The sequence below is a fragment of the Solanum dulcamara genome, chromosome 9, assembly GCF_947179165.1.
Source record: "Solanum dulcamara chromosome 9, daSolDulc1.2, whole genome shotgun sequence".
Lineage (NCBI taxonomy): Eukaryota > Viridiplantae > Streptophyta > Magnoliopsida > Solanales > Solanaceae > Solanum > Solanum dulcamara.
The window spans coordinates 68,897,841-68,921,126 of NC_077245.1; positions in this window are offsets into that span (position 1 = coordinate 68,897,841).

The following is a 23,286-nucleotide window of genomic DNA, read 5'->3' on the forward strand; positions in this document are numbered from 1 at the left end:
CACTGCGTGTTTGTCCTTTTGTGGAGTTGATGTAGAATTGCGGAATATGACGATCCCACATATATTGCTAGTCAAGTTTAGCAATTTTTTTCCATGAAAAGCATATAAATGTTTTAATTTTTTTTTATAACTATGGCTGCCATAAATTTTGAGAGTAGATCGTAATCAAGTTTTCTTCTTAAATCACATATAAGATTTTTTTTATACAAATTATTGTATAATTCTTTTCATATGTGGTTGGTCCTAATTATTTTTTTGTATGTGTTACAAAAAATCATGGTAATACTAAGGACACCTAGACGAGCACAAAGCAACAGAAGGATAGAGTGAAAACTTTGATTGACAATTTGGTTAATTTTTCGCCAGAATCCAATGTTCAAGATGATGATCTTACAAGATTTGTGAAACACATAATGAGAATTAATGAGTTAATTCAAGAAGTTGTGTGGACTGGGGGATTTCACGTGGAGAAGAAACATATGAATTTACGGTCTGCATTGCCTGATGATTTTCAAAAGAAATTACTTGACAAATCTTGGCATAAGTTATATCTCAAAAGGTCGATATCTTACAAGTTATTGGTTCAATATTTTATGGATAAATGCCTTGACTTGATGGTTAAGAAGGATGTGTGTCATTCTCATTGGCAACCTATAAGATATAAATTGTCTATGAACTTGCATAAATATTTTATTTTATCTATTCCTGTTCACAAAGAAATATTACAATGATAATGTGTATATTATTTGTATGTATTTATAGTTGTATGAATTTAAATTTATATTATTTATACAATTATATTCTTAGTTGAATTTTTCTATAGTTGTTATAGAATTATGCATATTTGGTCTTGAATTATGTAATTTAAGAAAAGTGGTTCTTAGATAATTGATTGTGTTAGATTTATGACATATTAGAATTCGGATGATGATTGGGAACTTAGTGAACTTTCGAATCTGAACCTAATATGAAATGAATATTGACATAGTGAATTATCTTAAGAATAATTATGTATATGAATTTAGGCTATAATTTGTACATAGTTGTCTCACGTTACTTTATACTTGTTTAATCAGTATGTCAACTGGTTCAAAAAATATTTTTGCCAAACTTACTAAAGGTGATAAGCTTAACAGTGATAACTGTGAAATATGAAACATGAAAACCAATTATGTCCTGAAAGAGCATGAAACTCTTGAAGCTCTAAATGTGTCTATGACACTTCTTGAAAATGGTAATACCCTCCAATATGTGAAAGTCTCAAATAACCCTAAAGCTAATCAACAAAGAGAGAAAAATGTTTCTACTCCAAAGATGTATAGGAATATGGCTAAGCTTAAGTGCTATAACTGTAAGAACAAGGGACACGTTGCTCGTGATTGTCCTGAGCCTAAAAAGGTACATGATGTTATGAACAATTTACATAGTGATGTAAATGTTTCTTGTTATGCTTTTTTAACTGAGTCACTTCTTATGTTGATTGTAGATTCGAGAGCCACCGAACATATAGCAACAGAAAGAGATGCTTTCGTAGATTATCGATGAATCCCACGAGGATCCAAATGGGTGTATGTAGGAAATAACTCCAGAGAGGAGGTTAAAGGGATTGATACCTACAAACTTGAAATGCGTGGTGGCCGAACTCTTTTCCTACATGATGTGCTATTTTCTCCATCAATTCGTTGTAATTTAGTCTCTGTCCGAATGTTAATTAAGTTAGGATTTAATTTATTCTTTCATGAACATGGTATGAATATGTATTTAGACAAGACAAAATATGGAACTGGTTATTTTTATGATCGGTTCTTTGTATTGGATGTTTGTCAAAGTCCCAATAATAATGATATTAATTTTTTCTTATTTACATCTTCTAATTGTGAGAATGATGTAAATACATGGCATGATAGGCTTGGCTATATTAGTTAGCAAAGAAAGAACCGCTAAGCTAAGGAAGGTTTGCTTGGCATAATAAATAAAGTAGAATTGTCTACTTGTGAATCTTGCCTAGCCGGAAAAACTGCAAGACATCCATTTGGAAAAGGCAGAAGAGCTGATACTCCATTGCAATTCATTCATTCTGACATCTGTGGTCCAATGAATGTAAGGGCAAGACATGGTGCTATTTACTTCATCACTTTTATTGATGATTTTACTCGATTTGGTTATGTATATCTGATTTCTCACAAATCTGAAGCTTTAAGTTGCTTCATTAAATTTATGAACTTAGTTGAGAATCAATTAGATAGAAAAATAAAAGCTCTAAGAAATGATCGAGGAAGAGAGTATTTGTCTGATGAGTTCAAACGATTATGTAAAGAAAGGGAATTCAAAGACAATTAACTACTCCTTATACTCCACACCAAAATGGTGTTGCAGAACGATGAATAGAACCTTGTTAGAAATGGTTAGGTCGATGATGGCGCAAGCAAAATTGCCAATCACCTATTGGGGTGATGCTTTGCTCACTGCTGCATTTGTACTTAATTGTATCCCTTCAAAATCAGTTACAACTATGCCATATGAGTTATGGACTAAACGAAAGCCCAATTTGAGCATTTTGAAGCCTTAGGGTTGTGCTATTTTTATTCATAATCCTTCTTCCCAATATGGAAAACTAGGTCCAAGGGGAAGAAAATGTATCTTTATAAGATACTCTGAACAATCTAAGGGTTATGTATTCATAGGTGAACAAAATAGTGGTACTGTAACTGAAATTGAATCACGTGATGTTACATTCATAGAAAATGATTTTCCTAAGCAGGGTGAGATAGGTCAAGACTTATCTCTTTATGAACCAATGGACCAGACCATTTCTGCTGTCGAAATTCAAATGGATTTGAGTAGGAGTCATTTTAATGATAATGGATTAGTTCCTATTTCCATAAATACACTATCTGAATCAAATCCTATTGATATTGTTGGTTCGAGTGGGTGTGACTTATAAATTGATAAATCAATTTGTCAATATCAACCTCGTCGAACAAGTCATTCACAAATTCTCCATCGCCGATTTGAGATCGAAGGGAAAGCAATAATATTTACTCCAGATGATGAAGAGACTAGAAATATAAATGAGGCTCTCACATGCCTCGCTAAAGAAAAATGGTTAAAAACAATGAATGAGGAGATGGAGTCAATAAAATCTAACCAAGTGTGGAAATTGGTTGATCTATCTATAGTCTGAAAAGCTATTGTAAATAAATGTATTCTCAAAATCAAGTGTAAGGCAGATGATAGTATAGAAAGATTCAAAGCTCTCCTAGTAGCTAAGGGTTACACACAACAAGAAGGAATTGATTATGAAGAAACTTTTTCACCTGTTGTATGCTTTACTTCAATAAGATTAATTTTGTCTATATTGGCTAAGTTGGATCTTGAATTGCATCAAATAAATATGAAAACTGTATTTCTCAATGAAGAACTAGAAGAAAAAATCTATATGGAACAATTTGTAGGTTTCGTGAAAAAAGGTGAAGAAAATAAAGTATGTCGACTTCAAAGGTCGATTTATGGTCTTAAACAATCTTCTAGACGATGGTACTTGCGCTTTTATAATGTGATCATATCGATTCATGAAGACCATTGTGTGTACATGAAAAGACTCAAAGAGAAGTTTGTGATATTATCATTGTATGTAGACGACATACTAATAGCTGTAAGTGAAATTGATTTTATAAAAGAAACAAAAGAGTGGTTATCATCTACTTTTGAGATGAAAGATATGGGTGAAGCAGACATACATTCTTGGAGTTAAGATTTCAAGAGATCGTTCAAAGAGATTGTTATCTCTTTCACAAGAACCTTGCATTAATAAAGTTTTTGAATGCTTTAATATGCAAGATTGCAAACCCATAAATACTCCAGTTTCTAAAAGTGAAGCTTTGAATCGACTGATGTTCCCTCAGACTCCACATGAGAAGGAACAAATGAGAATTTTTTTTTATGCCAATGTAGTCGCAAGTCTTATGTATACTATGATGTGTACAAAGCCAGATATTTGTTATGCCATTGGGCTAGTTAGCAAATATCAATCCGACCTAGGACCACAACATTGGAAAACAGTTAAAAGGATATGGAGGTATATTAAAGGTACAATCAATTATTCCTTATGTTATCAAGGAAATGATTTGCAACTCAAAGGTTACACTACTGCTAATTGGGGAGGAGATTTAGATGAAAGAAAATCCACCTATGGATATGCATTCTTTCTTAGCAATGGTGCCATATCATGGAATAGCAAGAAGCAGTCATGCATAGCCCTGTCTACTATGGAAGCTGAATTCGTAGCACTTTCATCTGCTGTGCATAGACTAGCCTTTTTGGCTGAAGCATTTTCTGGTTCACTTGGGTGTGTATAAAAATGTTGTTGAGACTGTCACAATCAGTAGTGATAGTCAGGCTGCAATAGCATACACAAAAGATCCAAAGTACCATGAAAAGACAAAACATATTGACATAAAGTATAATTTTGTAAGAGACATGATAAAACAAAAGAAGTGAACATGAAATACATATCTACGCATCAAATGATAGCAGATCCCTTAACAAAACCCATAGCATGTGATGCTTATGAGAGACATGTGAAGTCATTGGGTTTACGTAGATGGTAGTGTATTTATATTTGTCTTTCCCAAACATGTTCATGTAAATTCACATTATTAAAGTTAATGTTGATTTATGGCTAATTTTCATTCGTATTGGTTCATATACATATACCATTTTTTATGTAGTGTACATAAAAGTCTAAAGATAAAAAAGTATGCTAAATGGATAAAAAGGTTGGCCTATTCGCACAGGCAATCGCCTCTATTGTCTAAGTGACAAGTAGAGATGAGACAATTATGAATTAGTTATTATCAGAAGTGATGATAATAGAGAGCTGAAAGTTTATAATAAGAATGTCGTTTGTTAGATTGTACTTAATCATATGTGATTAAAATGTGTTATTCTGTTTCTGATGCCAAATGTGAGTTCTAAAGAATAAAATGATGAATAGATTTGTGAAATCAAAGTTAGACATGAGTTGTCTGAGCTATCATCTGCACAATATTTATTAATGAAAGTCATATGCTCCATGGGAAAGGAGTTAGTATTGTGATACATGTTTCATACCATGTATGCATATAGTGACCCATAAGAGCGATACAAGTTTAGTATCTATTTGCTATCGTGTGAAGTCCTAAAAATTATAAATAATTTTCATATTGTACCCTCATGACTTTAATCAGTTTCTTGAGATTCAATTTGGTGTTTGCTATCTTAGTATGTTGCCAAGAGATTATGTTTGATTCGGTTTGATGAGATATTTTTAGAAAAGCATATCACGTTGGATTAAGAGATTGATGAGATGATGAAGATCATTAGATATTATCACATCAATTGTGTTCATTGACGTCCTTTATGTTTGTCTATGAGACAAGTACATAATGATGAACTCAAAATTAAGAAAAAGAGATGATGAGAAGTATGAATGTGATAAATGATCTAGGGTACTGCATACTATAATCTACTCTAAGTTTCATTGATCGAGATGATGTATATTCCTAACAAATGTATAGAAACGAAGATCTCGAAATATGCTTGGTTACACGGTCTAGTCATATTGTATGAAAGTTACAGAATAGGAATGAGAGTTGACCCACTATGTGTGATTGGGAGATGAAGGAAATTGGATCGGTCCGCCTATGTAGGTCAACCAGGATCTATATTAATACATAACTAATATATAATTATTATATATTTATTTATTAATTAAAAGGAAGAGACACAACTAATTGAAAAGTTATGTCCCTTTAAGTTTATAAAAGATTTCTCTTCTTAGAAACAACACATATTTTCTCAGAAAGAAAAAATATTACTTCTTCGTTCTTCCCTCTCCAATTCTTAAAAGGTTCGTGTGAAGATTTCTTCTATGAAAAAGCGAACAACTGTAACAGGTACACAATTATATACTGTGGCTTTATATGGTGTAGTTCGTATTAGTATGTGATTACACTGTTAGACTAGTAAAATAATATTCAATGATCCTGTAAACTATGTGGTTGATTAGATTCTTCACGCCCTAACAGCTTCTTCCAATGCATCAAAAAATCTTGAGCCAGAAGATCTTCTGGATGACATCTTTGATCTCAGTTATGTACCTCTTCCATGGCATCTTCCTCACACCTCTTTATTGTGGGGTCCACCCCATGCAATTGTCAATATTGATTGCTACAATTTTTCAATTACAGCAAATTGTAGTCAACAATGGTTGCTACACTTTTTCAATTGCAGCCAACAATTATCAAAAAACAAACACAATCAATGTTGAAGTTTGAGCAATTTTTCTCCTATAAAAAGGAGCTCTTCAGCTCCTCATTTAACACACCAATTCACTGAGAGAAAAATATTTAGAGAGTTGTGAGGATTCATAGACTATATGATGATAGTTTGTGAAGAAAAATAGAGTGTGAGAAATATTTTTAGTAAGGTGGGAGATTAAAAGAGTGTTATTCCTTTTGAGTATGTAGTAGTTATTTTTTGAGTATTGTACTTAGTACTACCCAGTATAAAATTTCTTACTATAGTATTATCAGTTGCTCTTCTTGGCTTGTGATTTTTTTCCTTATTTGAGTTTCTACGTAAAATTCTTAGTATCATTATTTTTCTATTTTATTTTTACTATTTTGATTATATATATTTGTTTGTGTTAATCTATTTTTCCCAACAAATCTGGTATCAGGGCAAGGTTTTATCTGAGTATGCTCTGTGGTTGCAGCATAGTTTGAACTTCCACATCAGATAACTTTAATTTGCTATAGTTATATTTTTGGGGGGAAAATGATGGAAGCCAACACTAGTAGAATGATTACTTTGAATGGTGTTAATTATGTCATTTGGAAGAGGAAAATGGAAGACTTGCTTTATGTCAAAAAATTTTATCAACCAGTTTTTACCACTGTAAAGCCTGATAATAAAACAAATGAAGAGTAAAATCTGTTGCACAAACAAGTGTGTGGATTTATTAGGCAATGGATTGACGATAATGTGTTGAACCATATTTCTGAGGAGACACACGCTCGTACCCCTATGAGAGCATCTTGAAAGCTTGTATGCTCAAAAAATTGGAAACAATAAATTATTTTTAATAAAGAAAATATTAAGTTTAAAATATTATGATGGTTCTCCGATGACAGATCACCTGAATAATTTTTAGGGAATCATGAACCAATTATCTGTTATGGGCATTAAATTTGACGAAGAAATTCAAGGCTTACTTCTACTTAGTTTCCTACCAGACTCTTGGAAAATATTTAGAACTTTATTGTCAAATTCTGCTTCAGATGGTGTGATCTCTATGAATTTCGCCAAGAGTAGTGTCTTGAACGAAGAAATGAGAAAAAAATCTTAAGGTTCTTCTTTTTCATCGGATGTCCTGACAACTGGTTCTAGGGGGAAAATAAATATCGTGATTTTCAAAATAGAGAACATAGCATAAGCAAATCCAGAGGCAGACTTAGGAATATTGAGTGCTATCATTGTGGCATGAAAGAGGCAGACTTAGGGATATTGAGTTTTATCATTGTGGCATGAAAAGGCACACAAAGAGGTTCGGTCGAAAATTGAAGAGGGAGAACAAAGAAAAAGAGAAAAATAAAGAAGAAGACAATGAAAATTTCCTAGCCACCGTCTCTATCAAAGATCTTTTTACAGTTCTTAATGCAGATCTGATAAATATTACTTGTGATAAGTCAAGCTGGGTTGTGGACACTGGTGCTGCATCTCATGTGATAGCAAGGAAGGAATTTTTCTCTTCCTATACTTCTGGTTACTTTAGAACCTTGAGTATGGGTAATGATATTGTATCTAGGGTGGTTGGTGTTGGTACAATCTGTTTGGAAACTAGTATTGGAACTAAACTAGTTTTGAACAATGTAAAACATGCACCTAATGTTTGTCTGCACCTAATTTTTGTTGGTGTTCTAGATGATGAAGGATATGTTAGTACCAATAGTGGTGAAAAATGGAAACTTATTAAGGGTTCCTTGGTTGTGGCTCATGGTAACAAACGTCGTGATCTTTACTGGACTACGACTTCTACTTGTACCAATATGGTGAATGCAGTTGAGAGCAATAACTCCACAATGTTGTGGCACAAAAGGCTTAGCCACATCAGTGAGAAAAGACTCAATGTTTTGGCCAAGAAAAAATTGTTTTCTGATTTCCAAAGTGCTAAATTAGAAAAGTATGAGCACTACTTGGCGGAAAAACAAAACAGGGTCTTCTTTAAGTCTAACCCTCCTTCAAGAAAGACACAGTTGCTTGAGTTGGTGCACTCTAATTTATGCGGTTCAATAAAGACAAAGACTCTGAGTGGTGCACTCTACTTTGCCACTTTCATTGATGACTGCTTAAAAAAGCTTTGGGTCTATGTCTTGAAGACTAAAGACCAAGTGTTGGGAGTCTATAAGCAGTTTCAAGCTTCAGTTGAAAGAGAAACTTGAAGAAAACTGAAATATATTCGTACTGATAATGGTGGTGAATATTTTGGACCATTTGATACTGCAAGCACCAAGGTATTAGACACCAGAAGACTCCTCCTAAGACTCCTCAGCTTAATGGGTTGGCTGAGAGGATGAATAGGACCTTGATCGAAAGAGTTAGATGTTTGTTTTATGAAGTCGAACTCCTTTTGGGGTGAGGCCTTATTGACCACTGCACATGTTATAAACTTATCTCCTGTTGTTGCTTTGCAAAGTGATGTTCCAAATAGAGTTTGGTATGAAAATGATATTTCCTATGACCACTTGAAAGTATTTGGTTGCAAAGCCTTTGTACATGTTCCGAAAGATGAAAGGTCAAAGTTAGATGCCAAGACAAGGCAGTGCATCTTTGTTGGATATGACCTTGATGAATTTGGTTATAGGCTATATGATTCAATGGAAAATCAAACCATTGAAAATATTGACAAAACGGAGAAGCTAAAATCTTCAAGTTCAGATAGAGTAGTCCATCTTGATCAAGTTCCTCATATAAGTGTGAATGACGTTGGTGGGCTTGATGATCATGGTGATGCTAAGAATCAAGTCCCAGATCAACATGTTAATGCTGATGATAAAAATGATATTGTTATTGATAATGCTCCTGCTCATAAAGTTGTGGAAGAAGCAAATTATCCTCTTAGGAGGTCTACAAGACAATGTATTCCCTCCTCTTGTTATTCACCTAATGAGTATGTGTTACTCACTGATGGGGTGAACCAGAGTGTTATGATGAGGCTATGGAAAATGAGCATAAGGATAAATGGATTGAAACCATGCAAAATAAGATGAAATCTTTGCATGAGAACCACACATATGAGTTGGTGAAATTGTCTAAAGGCATGAGAGCTTTGAAGAACAAGTGAGTGTTCAAAGTAAAAGTTGAAGAACACAACTTGAAGCCCAGATACAAAGCTAGATTGGTTGTTAAAGGATTTGATCAAAGAAAGGGTATTGACTTTGATGAAATATTTTCTCCTGTCGTAAAAATGTCCTCCATTCGTACAGTTATTGGTTTGACTCCTAATTTCAATTTAGAGATTGAGCAGATGAATGTAAAGACGGTTTTCCTTCACGGTAACCTAGAAGAGGAGATATATATGGAACAATTTGAGGGCTTCAAAGTAAATGGTAAAGAAAATTTTGTGTGCAAACTCAAAAGGAGTCTCTACGAGCTAAACCAAGCTCTTAGACAGTGGTACAAAAAGTTTGAATCTGTTATGGGGGAGCAAGGCTACAAGAAGACTTCTTTAGATCATTGTGTATTTATATAAAAAATTTCTGACGATGATTTTATCATCCTCTTGCTATATGTGGATGATATGTTGATTGTGGGCAGGAATACTTTCAAGATTGACAAGTTAAAGAAAGGGTTGTGTAAGTCTTTTGCTATGAAAGAGTTGTGTAAGTCATGCCAAGTAAATTTTGGGCTTGAAAATTACTCATCTCACGGATGAAAGGAAGATTTATCTGTCACAAGAAAAGTACATTGAACATATACTAGAGCGCTTCAACATGAAGAATGCTAAGCCTCTTAGCACACCTCTTGCTGTTCATATGAAGTTGAGCAAGAAGATGTGTCCTACAGCTCAGGAGGAAAAAGAGAACATGTCCAAAGTTCCATATTCCTCCGTCGTCGAAAGTCTAATGTATGCAATGGTATGCACTAGAACTGATATTGCTCGCGCAATTGGTGTTGTTAGCTAATTTCTCGACAATCTAGGAAAAAAATATTGGGAAGCTGTAAAGTGGATACTCAAATATCTGAGAGGAAGCTCAGATAAATGTTTGTGTTTTGGAGGATCAAATCCAATCTTGAAGGGCTATACAAATGTTGATATGGCAGGTGACCTTGATAACAAAAAATCCATTGCTGGATATTTGTTTACTTTTTCAGGGGGAGCTATATCATGGCTGTCAAAGTTGTAGAAATGTGTTGCACTGTCTACAACCGAAGCTGAGTATATTGCGGCTAATGAAGCTGGAAAGGAGATGATATGGCTGAAGCAATTCCCAAGAGCTTGGCTTGCATCAAAATGAGTATGTCATCTATTGTGACAGTCAAAGTGCAATAGACTTGAGCAAGAACTCTATGTACCCTGCAAGGATAAAATACATAGACGTGAGATATCACTGGATTCGAGAAAAGATAGAAGATAAATCTATGCAGGTTGAAAAAAAATTTACAAATAAAAATCGTGCAGATATGCTAACCAAAGTGGTGACAAGGGACAAGTACGATTTATGCAAATAACTTGTTGGCATTAGCTCTTTCTGAGAAGATGAAGATACCTCCTTCTAGTGCCTTAATTGTGAATTTATTCATCTTTTTTAATATATATTGTGCAAGTATCAAAAAGGCTTCTAGTGTATGGGACTGGAGGGGGAGATTTGTGGGGTCCACTCCATGCAATTGTCAACATTGGCTGCTACAATTTTTCAATTGCAGCAAATTGTAGTCAACAATGGTTGCTACACTTTTTCAATTGCAGCCAACAATTGTCAAAAAACAAATGCAGCCAATGTTGAAGTTTGAGCAATTTTTCTCCTATAAAAAGGATCTCTTCAGCTCCTCATTTAACACATCAATTCACACAGAGAAAAATATTTAGAGAGTTGTGAGGATTCCATAAACTATAAGAAAATAGTCTGTGAAGAAAAATAAAGTGTGAGAGATATTTTTAGTAAGGTGAGAGATCAAAAGAGTGTAATTCTTTTTGAGTGTGTGGTAGTCATTTTTTGAGTATTGTACTCGGTACTACCTAGTGTAAAATTCCATACTATAGTGATATCAGTTGCTCCTCTTGGCTTGTGGTTTTTTTCTTTATTTGAGTTTCCACGTAAAATTCTTAGTGTCATTATTTTTTCTATTTTATTTCTACTATTTTGACCATATATTTTTTGTGTTAGTTCGTTTTTCCCAAACACTTATAACGCATTTCACCTGAGGGAATCGTTGTCTATCAATGACTATTCAGTATGTTTGTGTTGCCTTTCAAATCATCTAAATTCAAGTGATGACTGAATCAATTCTTTGCGAATGATAGTTTAGCTAGTATGTATAAACTAGGTAATCTCTATGTACACTTTAATGTCTCTTTCTCTTTTCCCAACTGCGCAAAAACGTTTCAAATTTGATGGGCCTCCATTATTGATGATATATATACTGGATGAGCACTTAACAAGAGTGGTATGAGTTCGTTCAATTTTAGCTTCTTTTTTTCTTATTTGTGTAATTACATTCTTACGGTCTTGCCTGACCTAGATTTCTTATCCTTTAAGAGTTTATTGCGCATATTGTAATGCTTTGAGTTGTCATTGAAGCCTATGTGTTCATATTTCGAGATTCAACTACTATACCATAAAATACTATCCACAATCATCATCATCGGTTAACACCATCCCAAGTAGACACACATGCACAATCACAATCGTGAATCATCAACATCACCTATTGCCACATAAAATTTTAAAATATTTTATTAATAGAATATTACATCAATTTAGTGTTTTATTTGAAATTTATGTTTATTATTTCTTAAATAAAGATAAATTTTATATATTCAGCTATTGAAAAATAAATAGACTTAACTATTTAATATTCAGATTTTAATGCAACATTTTAGTATTCAGATTCAGATTTAGACCTCTAAATCTTAATGCACATCTTAATATTTAGATACACTTTAAGATTTAGACGTCTTAATCTTACTGAAAACAAATAAGGCCTAAATAAGTTTAGTATTTCTATGGTTAGTTATTTAAGATAACTATTAAATTAAATAGCTTAACTAATTCTAACTTTTTTAATCCATAATTGCTATTTCCTCCGGTTCAAAATAAATTAATTTCTGGCATCATTTTACATTTCAAAATGAATGAATTTTTTTTAATTCAAAGGTGTGTTTATTAATTATTTTCCCCAACATTATCCATGAATTCTTGAACTATCTCTGATTTCTAAAATAGTTTGAAAAAAATAAAAGAATAATATTAACAAATTACTTTTTGATTAATGTCATCTAACTAATTTTCTTAAAAGTGTGTCACAGAATCCAACATTAAAACGACATTTTTTTCAAAACCAACAGACCAAAATAAATTGTCAGTTATATCATATTAGCATCTGATTAGTGAACTGTCAAAAAAACAAATTCTCTTCAATTGGGCAGAGGGAGCAGCAATTATTTTTCACTTTACTTATATATGTATTCTTACTACTCCTCTACTCTTTATTTATTTTTGTTTTTGTTTTTGTCAAGATAGAGTATTAATTACAACTTCAACGTCTAAATAATTAGTTAGTATTAATACCATTTTATAAATATGCTAATATTATAATAATATATATGAATTATATATGTAACTTCAGTATTTTTTTTATCGAATACCGTACAAAATATCAAAAAAATTAAAATGCAAAATGTGCCACGAGATTAAGTTATAGGATATCAAAATGAACTTTTAAGATATTAACAAAAATTTAAAAAGTCGAGTCATAATTATCTGTTATATGAGTATGTTGAAATTGAACAAACTCTAATTATCGATTTATCACACCATAAAATATTCAAATCAAACTTTAAAATATCGAATCACATCAAGTTAATTTGGTATGTAATAATATAGTATTTAAAACTCAAAAATTGAAATTTTCAATACCAGATTATATCCACTCTAGCCAGGGATTCGTATGACTTTTCATTTTGTAATTCTTTACTAAATCAAAAACTGTTTAAATTTTATTTTTTAAAAAACGCAGTAAATGGAGTGTCCATTAAATCTACTGATAATTTGCACAATATGGAACGAACAATTCCTTTTGATATTAAACTTTTTTAACAATATGCTCTAATTTATTGGCTTTGAAAGAGTATTATTTTAAGGACTTTTTATATAGATGAATTCTTTTAGATTAATTTTTTTTTTTGAGTTGCCTCTCTTTCTTTCTCTTTCTATATCTCTTTTTTTTCTGTCCTTTTTTCCTCTCTCTGGGTCCTTCTCTTTTTTTTTTTCCCTTTTTTTCTCTTTCTCTTTCTCCCTCTTTTAAAAATAATAATTAATTATTTTAATTTAAAATTAATTTAAATAGTATATCAAAATATTTGAAATTCTCATATAATACTTATAATATTTTAATTATATATTCACCACATTCATTGAGAGATGCCAATAATATAATCATATATTGATTTCAAAGTGTATTAGAATTGTTGTTTATTTTTTCTCTTATTAACGATGTTAAAATATATTATTATATTAAAAATATTTTAGTTATACATGCATCACATGCATTGAAACATGCCTATAATATATTGAATTCAAAATTTATTATCATTATTTTCTATTTTTTCTCTTATTAACGGAATATATTATTATATTAAAAATATTTTAGTTATTGTTAAAATTGACGAGATTCTAGATAAATTAATTTAACAACTTGGTAGGTGAAATTTAGATGAAAATTTGGTAAACTTTGATGTCTTGACACAATGTGATATCATGGATGACATCAAGAACAAGAATGTGATGTCAGATGACATCAAAAGTAAGAATTTCTTCCTATAAATAGATAGTTCTTGATTCATTTGAAACACACCTCTCATTATATCTCTTACTTGTCTTCTCATATTCTAAGACATTTGTAAAATACATTAGAAGAGTAGAGAATTGATAGAGCAATTATCTTAAATGTATTTGGGATCTCTCCACTTTTTTTGTTAATATAAAGACAGCTGTTCTCTGGTGGACGTAGGATCATTCTGATCCGAACCACATTAAATATTGTTGTTCTTCCTTGTTCTTTATATTTTCATGTTTTCGCGAACAATTGGTATCAGAGCAAGGATTCTGTCTGAATATGCTCTGTGGTTGCAGCACAGTATAAACTTTCATATCAGAAAAGAATTACTTTGGCTTCTATATTTCCAAATACTTTTAAAAAAAGAAGAACAAGTAAAAATGAGTTCCATGAAGTTTGAAATTGATATATTTAGTCGGCGTAACAACTTCAATATCTGAAAAATTTAGTTGATGGCGTTACTGCGGAGGAAAGGTTCAATTCATGCTATTAACGGAAAGTACCCCGATACCACATTAGTTTTCGATAAGACAAAGATTGAAGGAGATGCATTGAGTGTAATCCAACTATCCCTTGCACCTAACGTGCTCTGTGAAGTGAGTACAAGTACCGAGGAGATGGCCCAACATGTCACGCTTCGAGAGGGTAATCTAGACGCGACCGGCACTCGAAAGCCATTTCTGGCCTCCAAGCGAACCACCTGATTCAGTCACACTTTCATTCGCTCACATTCTCTTGGCGGAAGACTAAATCATAGGCATACTATTCATATTTTAGGGACCGAACTCCAAACACTATCAAATCAACAAACAACTGTAATAAGACTATTCAAAATAACAATCCAATGTTCCCACACTCTAGTCTATGAAGCCTCTATCAACAATTTAAGAGGTGCCAATGACAAGCCCATGGCTACCAACCGTCAAAATAAAGAAAACAAAACCAAGCTGTAAAGAAGATCTCGGTATCCTTCGAAAACTAGGAGGACTCACCAACTAGCTAAGAGTGTGTGGATCTTCAATGGTGCGCCGGTTGATGATCTCTAGTACCTGTCTCTGCATCATGAAATGATGTAGGCCAAATGACGTCAGTACATGGAATATACGAGTATGTAAAATGGCTGAATGAAACAACATCAGAAAGAAGCAAACAAACTCAGGAAGAAGAGCAACTCACTCAAATGTCCTAAGTCTAACAAAAATATGGTTTAGAGGGGACCAACTCACATGCCATTCAGCTCAAACCGACTCAGAGTATTATCAAGACCTATATGGGAGTTTCTCTTATTCGACAACCATCACTTATGAGCCAGTGATAGTACAACAAGCCGACGTTGTTGCCACGTCCGTTCATACCTTGACAGGATATGAATGAGTCACCAATCATGAATTCCATCGATCAGTCAAGTCCTATCATTTCAGGACAATAAAATAGGAAACATCCGACTTTAACGGTTCGATCCCATGGGAAGCATCCGACTTTAACGGTTCCATTCCTACCTACATTGGCGGAGTAGTTTATGGGTTCGAGTATGGACTATACTCTTACCTGTTTCGGTGCTCGATACTCTTTCCATGACTCCATGCTCATAAGACTTCATTCAATCATCTCAAACAAGTCATCACGACTAGTCTCATTTAGGACTTTGCCCACTCATCGACTCTATCCTCAATTCAACTCAATCAAGTCATCATGGCAAGTCTCATTTATCACATCCTTAGGACTCATCACAACTCCAAGGTTTTTAAATTAACAATTCAAGAGAAATAACACATTTAAGGAAATTGACATATTTAACATAATCACACGGTTAAGGAAATCAACAAAATATGTTAACAACTCATCTCCATTGACTCATGCTAACAAGAAGATCTTAGGAATTTCTTAGCTCAACAACATCAACATAATAGGAATCCATTAAGTAGGTGAAGGGACTCATTTGAACATAGACCTACCAAGAAACTCCATTCTTATGGACTTTTAACCTCAAAGAAAGTATAGGGCACATGGGTGGAATCAACCCATGCTTTGAGTAGCCTTACATATCTTAGTGAAGACTTGAAGAAAACCTTGATGTTGGGTCTTCAATGGAAACTTGAAATTTTGAAGCTCTTGAAGGCACTCTTTGTTAGAGAAGGATTTGGAGAATAAGAAGAGGAGAGGGAATTTTTTTAGGGCTTTTAGAGAGAGAGAGAGGGACTGAAAATGGTCCCAAAAATGTCCCAAGGCTGTGTAATATATAATTTGGGGAAATACCCAAATTGCCCTTTCTCCAAAATCTGGAAAATAGGCCAAAAACACTCTTGGTGCGATAGTGGTGCGTAGCGCCACTACGGCGCCAAGTTGAATAGGCTAAAAACCTACACATCTTTTAGTGGCGCATCACGCCAAGGACCAAACTACTGAGGCTTGTTCCTAGCATGATAGTGGCGCGTCGCGCCCTTACAGCGCCAAGCCCAAGTTTTCTGGGTTCATGAAAAATAGGCTTGAAAACCCTACACATCTTGTAGTGGCGCGCCGCGCCAGGGGCCAAACTACTGAGGCTTGTTCTTGGTGCGATAGTGACGCGTCGCGCCACTGTGGCGCCAAGCCCAGATTTCCAGCAGTTGCAACCTAGGCCTGAAATTCCTACCATGCTAGTTCGTCTCAGGATTGTCATATCTTTTGACTCCGAACTCCAAAAATTACATTTTTGGTGGCGTTGGAAAGAACACTCGACGACCTTTAATTTAATAGGTCGTGGGCCACCCAGGTTGTTGTCTTTCAAAAGATAGGGTCGTTAGAAGTCGACCCCTTAGACGAACTCATTCTAAAACTTAGCCACGATGAATTCTCGGACTCAGCTTGGTCCTATGGGTCCTTTGTGACCCCACATCACCTCCGACACTCTTCAATTACTTAGGAACTCATCCTAACTCATGCACACGCTTCACAATAATCGAGCTCAATCCTATATGAATACAAAAAGGGTCCGAATCTTAGGGAAAAATTTTGGGGGGTGTTACATTATCTCCCCCTTAGGATCATTCGTCCTCGAATGATGAGAAATCAAGGATGGACTCAGGGCATAAATCACAATCAGAATTCAGTCATCAATCAATCACTCTCTCAAATAAAAATTACTATCCAAACTCAAAATGCACAAACGAATTCAAGTCAAAGAAATGAGCATTACCTTCAACATTCTCATTGATAGGCACAAATAGATGGGGATATTTAGATTTCATATCATGCTCCGCTTCCCACGTGGCTTCCTCAACAAACTAATTTCTCCACAGGACTTTGACTGAGGCGATCTCTTTGTTCCTCAATTTGCGAATTTGGCGATCAAGAATTTGGATCGGAACCTCTTCATAGGACAAGCTATCCTTAACTTCTATGATATCAATGGGGACTACCAATGAGGGATCGCCCAAGCACTTTTTCAACATCGAAACGTGAAATACTGGATGAATAGAGGCTAGCTCCGAGGGTAACTCCAACTCATAGGTGACACTCCCAATCTGTCTTGCAATCTGGTAAGGACCGATGTATCGAGGACTAAGCTTCCCTTTCATTCCAAACCTCATGACACCCTTCATGGGTGACACTTTCAAATACACCCAATCATCCACCTCAAACTCTAAGTCTCTCCTCCTCACGTAAGTATAAGAATTTTAGCGGCTTTGGGCTGTCTTTAGCCTATCTTGAATAAATCTCACCTTCTCCATGGCTTGGTGAACAAAATCGGGTGGCCCAATCAACTCAACTTCACCAACTTCAAACCATCCAATTGGCGATCTACACTTTCTCCCATACAAAGCTTCATAAGGAGCCATTTGAATGCTTGCATGATAGCTATTATTATATGCAAACTCTATGAGAGGTAAGTGATCATCCCAATTTCCTTTGAAGTCAAGCACACAAGATCTCAACATATCCTTCAACGTCTGGATGGTGCACTCCGCTTGACCATCCGTCTGGGGATAAAAGGCCGTACTAAGGTTCACCCTTGAACCCAGTCCCTTTTGAAAGGATTTCCAGAATTGGGAGGTAAATTGAGCTCCTTTATCTGAAATGATAGACAAGGGAACCCCATGCAATTTGACGATCTTCTGAATGTATAACTTTGCATAATCTTCTACGGTGTTAGTAGTCTTAACTGCCAAAAAGTGAGCTGATTTCGTCATTTTATCCACAATCACCCAAATGGAATCATGTTGATTTCGGGACCTCGGTAAACCTGTAATAAAGTTCATGTTAATCATTTCCCACTTCCATTCAGGAATTTCTATATTTTGAGCTAAACCACATGGCCTTTGATGCTCAACCTTCACCTGTTGGCAATTCAGGCACTTGGAAACAAATTCTGCAATATTTCTCTTCATTCCACTCCACCAATAGATTTCCCTCAAGTCATGATACATTTATGTAGAGCCAGGATAAATAGAGTATCTGGAACTATGCGCTTCGGCCATAATTCTCTCTCGAACATCATCAACATCGGGTACACACAAACTATTTTGGTACCTTAACGCACCATCTCCCCCTTTTGTAAAAACAATCACCTCTTGTTTGTGAACAACTTCCTTCAATTGGAGAAGGACGGGATCCTGATTTTTTTCTCCTTTACCTCTGCTACCAGTGAGGATGCAGCCCCATCCTGAACATTAACCCCACCTTCATTGTTCTCTTCAAGACGAACTCCTAATCGGGCTAATCTGTGCACTTCTCTAGCCAATTCTTTCCTTCCCTCCTCCATATAGGCAGTGCTACCCATAGACAACCTGCTAAGAGCATCAGCAACTATATTAGCTTTACCTGGATGGTAGAGGATGCTCATATCATAGTCCTTGAGTAGTTCGAGCCATTTTATTTGTCTCAAATTGAGTTCCTTCTCGCTGAAGACATATTGTAAACTCTTGTGATTGTTGAACACATCAACATGCACCCCATACAAGTAGTGGCACCAAATTTTCAGAGCAAATACCACAGCTGCCAGCTCAAGATCATGAGTTGGGTAATTCCTCTCATGAACCTTAAGCTGTCTTGAAGCATAGGCTATCACCTTTCCCCTCTACATCAGCACACAGCCCAAACCAACTCTAGATGCATCACAATAGATCACAAAACCCTTTGTTCCATCGGGCAAAGTTAGAACAGAAGCGGTGGTTAGCTTGGTCTTTAATTTCTTGAAACTCTCCTCACAAGCATCGGACCATTGGAACTTAGCCTTCCTTTGGGTTAGCTTGGTCAATGGTGACGATATGGATGAGAATACCTCTACAATCCTTCGGTAGTAGCCAGCCAAACCCAAGAAGCTCCTTATCTCCATTGGGGATGTGGGTCTGGGCCAAATTTTCACTGCTTCAATCTTCTGAGCATCAACCTGAATACCATCTCCAGATACAATGTGGCCTAGAAAGGCCACAGATGCAAGCCAAAATTTACATTTTGAGAACTTTGCATACAATACCTGGTCTTTCAAAGTTTGCAAGATGACTCTAAGATGATGGGCGTGCTCCTTCTCATTCTTGGAGTAAACCAAAATATTATCTATGAATATAATTACAAACATATCAACATATGACTTAAATACTCAGTTCATGAGATCCATAAAAGCTGCGGGGGAATTTGTCAACCCAAAGGACATCACCAAGAACTCAAAATGGCCATAGCGAGTCCGAAAAGCTGTCTTTAGAATATCACACTCCCTCACCTTCAACTGATGGTAGCCCGATCTTAGGTCTATCTTTGAAAAACAGGTGGCACCTTGAAGTTGATCAAATAAATCATCTATTCTGGGGAGAGGGTATTTGTTCTTTATGGTGACCTTGTTCAGTTGCCTGTAATCAATGCACATCCTAAGGGACCCATTTTTATTTCGCATGAATAGGACAGGAGCACCCCATGGTGAGACACTCGGCCTAATGAATCCCTTATCTAACAAGTCCTTCAACTGTTCTTTTAACTCTTTCAACTCAGCCGGAGCCATTCTATATGGAGAGATTGAGATAGGCTAGGTATCAGGAAGGACATCAATCCCAAAGTCGATCTCTCTATCAAGAGGGATTCCTGGCAGATCTTCAGGAAAGACTTCAGGAAACTCGTTGACAATCAGAACCGACTCAAGGGATGGAGACTCAATATTATCATCTTTCACTTGGATAATATGATAAATACACCCTTTTGAGATTAGCTTCTTGGCCCTAAGGTAGGAAATAAACTTACCCTTAGGCACAACAAGACTCTCCTTCCACTCTATGACAGCCTCATTTGGGAATTTGAACTTAACAATCCGAGTTCTACAATCAATAGATGCATAACAGACATAAAGCCAGTCCATGCCAAGGATCACATCAAAATCAACCATGTCCAACTCAACTAAGTCAGCCAAGGTATTCCTATGATGGATTGACATCGTGCAATCTCTATAGACTCTCTCAACTAAGACAGAATCACCGACAGGAGTAGCTACACTGAAAGACTCAAAAAGACATTCGAGAATTTTATTGAATTTACTAGCCACGTAAGGAGTCACAAAAGATAGGGTGTCACCTAGATCTATCAAAATATAATAGTTAGGAGAAAAGACTCGTATCATACCCATCACGACGTTTGGAGAGTTCTCCTGATATTGGTGACTACCCAATGCATATAGGCGGTTTGTACCTCCGCCCGTACCTGAAGCAGTACCCCTTTGATTACCTCTAGCCGGTGGTGCGGTGGTAGAATACTGAGCTCTGTTTCCCCCTGTTGGACACTCCCTCTGAAAATGGTCTATTTGGCCGTATTTATAACAACCACCCCTTCCCGCTCTACACTCTCCCAAGTGGAGCTTACCGCACTTGCTGCACGGTGGCTTCCCTCTCAAACCTTGACCTACGCTAGCCTAGGATTGAGAACCCTGGGGTGTGACATTTTGATGACTCTGTCCCTGCCGATCATACCTGTTCTGCGGCATAGGTGCACTTGCAGTCGATGAGGCATAACTGGAAAGCCTCTTCTGGAAAAAAGACTTGTTGCTCTTGTTCTGCCTCTGTTCATTCTCATGTCCCGCTGATTTTGTCCTCTTGCTCAGATGCTCCTCCCTGTCTTTCCTCTTCTCATCTTCCACCTGTTGAGCATATACCATCAATCTTGAAATATCTATGTCGGAGATTAACAATGCCGCCTTGCACTTCTTCTTCACATGTCTTCCCAAGCCGGAGACAAATTTTCTTATCTTCGACCTCATATCTGAGATCATTTCTGTAGCATATCTAGATAATTGGATGAACTTCAGACCGTACTCCTTAACTGTCATACCTTCTTGTTTCAGATTCATAAACTCCTCCACTTTCGCTTCCCTCAATTCTCTTGGAAAGAAATGGTCAAGAAAGGCTCCCTCAAATTCATCCCACATAGCAGGTTCAACATCCTCACCTCTACCTTGTTCCTATTAGTTATACCAGATGTTTGCCACATCCTTGAGCTGGTAGGATACCAACTCAACCCCCTCAATCTCCGTAGCATGCATAGCTTTCAATATTTTCCATATCTCATCAATAAAATTTTGGGGATCTTCATCAACCTTAGACCCCGTGAATGCCAGCGAATTCATTCTCAGAAAGTCCCTAATCTTGGTGGCAGCAGACGGCTCTTGGGAACTGAGCTAAGAGTTGGCGAACTCTAGTTACCATTTCGGGCAGCCACTAATTGAGTGAGCATAGCAATTGCCCCTCAAAACTCTGCCTCTGAAGTTGGTGCAGGCGGAGTAGCAGGCACTTCAGGTGCCTCCGCATATCTCATAGGTCGGCCTCTAGCCCTCGATGGTCTTACCTCTAACTGGGGAATCTCTACATTGTCAGTGTTCCTCTGGCTAGCACACAAATTAGAAAAGAGAGTTTCATAGAGTTTTACTCTATCGCATGAATTCGGAGTATGAAAGAAGTGAAATAATTCTTAATGTATTATAGCCTCCTGAGTATAAGTGTTGTGCACAACACACCTATAAGCAAGACTCTACTAGGCACAGCTTCATAGACTCCCTAGGAATCTTGAACTTTGTGCTCTGATACCATGTTTGTCACACCCTGGGAGGGTACCTTAGGTGCGACCGATACTCGAAAGCCATTTCTGGCCTCCAAGAGAACCACCTGGTCCAGTCACACTTTCATTTGCTCACATTCTCTTGGCGGAAGACTAAATCATAGGCATATTATTCATATTTTAGGAGCCGAAGTCCAAACACTATCAAATCAACAAACAACTGTAATAAGACTATTCAAAATAACAATCCAACGTTCCCACACTCTGGTTTATGAAGCCTCTATCAACAATCTAGAAGGTGCCAATGACAATCCCATGGCTACCAACCGTCAAAATAAAGAAAACAAAACCAAGTTGTAAAGAAGATCTCGGTATCCTTCGAAAACTAGGAGGACTCACCAACTAGCTGGGAGTGTGTGGATCTTCAATGGTGCGCCGGTTGATGATCTCTAGTACCTATCTCTGCATCATGAAATGATGTAGGCCAAATGACGTCAGTACATGGAATATACGAGTATGTAAAATGGCCGAATAAAACAACATCAAAAAGAAGCAAACAAACTCAGAATCTCAACTCAGGAAGAAGAGAAACTCACTCAAATGTCCTAAGTCTAACAAAAATATGGTTTAGAGGGGACCAACTCACATGCCATTCAGATTAAACCGACTCAGAGTATTATCAAGACCTATATGGGAGTTTCTCTTATCCGACAACCATCACTTATGAGCCAGTGATAGTACAACAAGCCGACGTTGTTGCCACGTCCGTTCATACCTTGCCAGGGTATGAACGAGTCACCAATCATGGATTCCATCGATTAGTCAAGTCCTATCATTTCAGGACAATAAAATGGGAAACATCTGACTTTAATGGTTCGATCCCATGGGAAGCATCCGACTTTAACAGTTCCATTCCTACCTATGTTGGCGGCGTAGTTTATGGGGTTCGAGTATGGACTATACTCTTACCCGTTTCGGTGCTCGATACTCTTCCCATGACTACATGCTCATAAAACTCCATTCAATCATCTCAAATAAGTCATCACGGCTAGTCTCATTTAGGACTTTGCCCACTCATCGACTTTATCCTCAATTCAACTCAATCAAGTCATCATAGCAAGTCTCATTTATCACATCCTTAGGACTCATCACAACTCCAAGGTTTTTAAATTAACA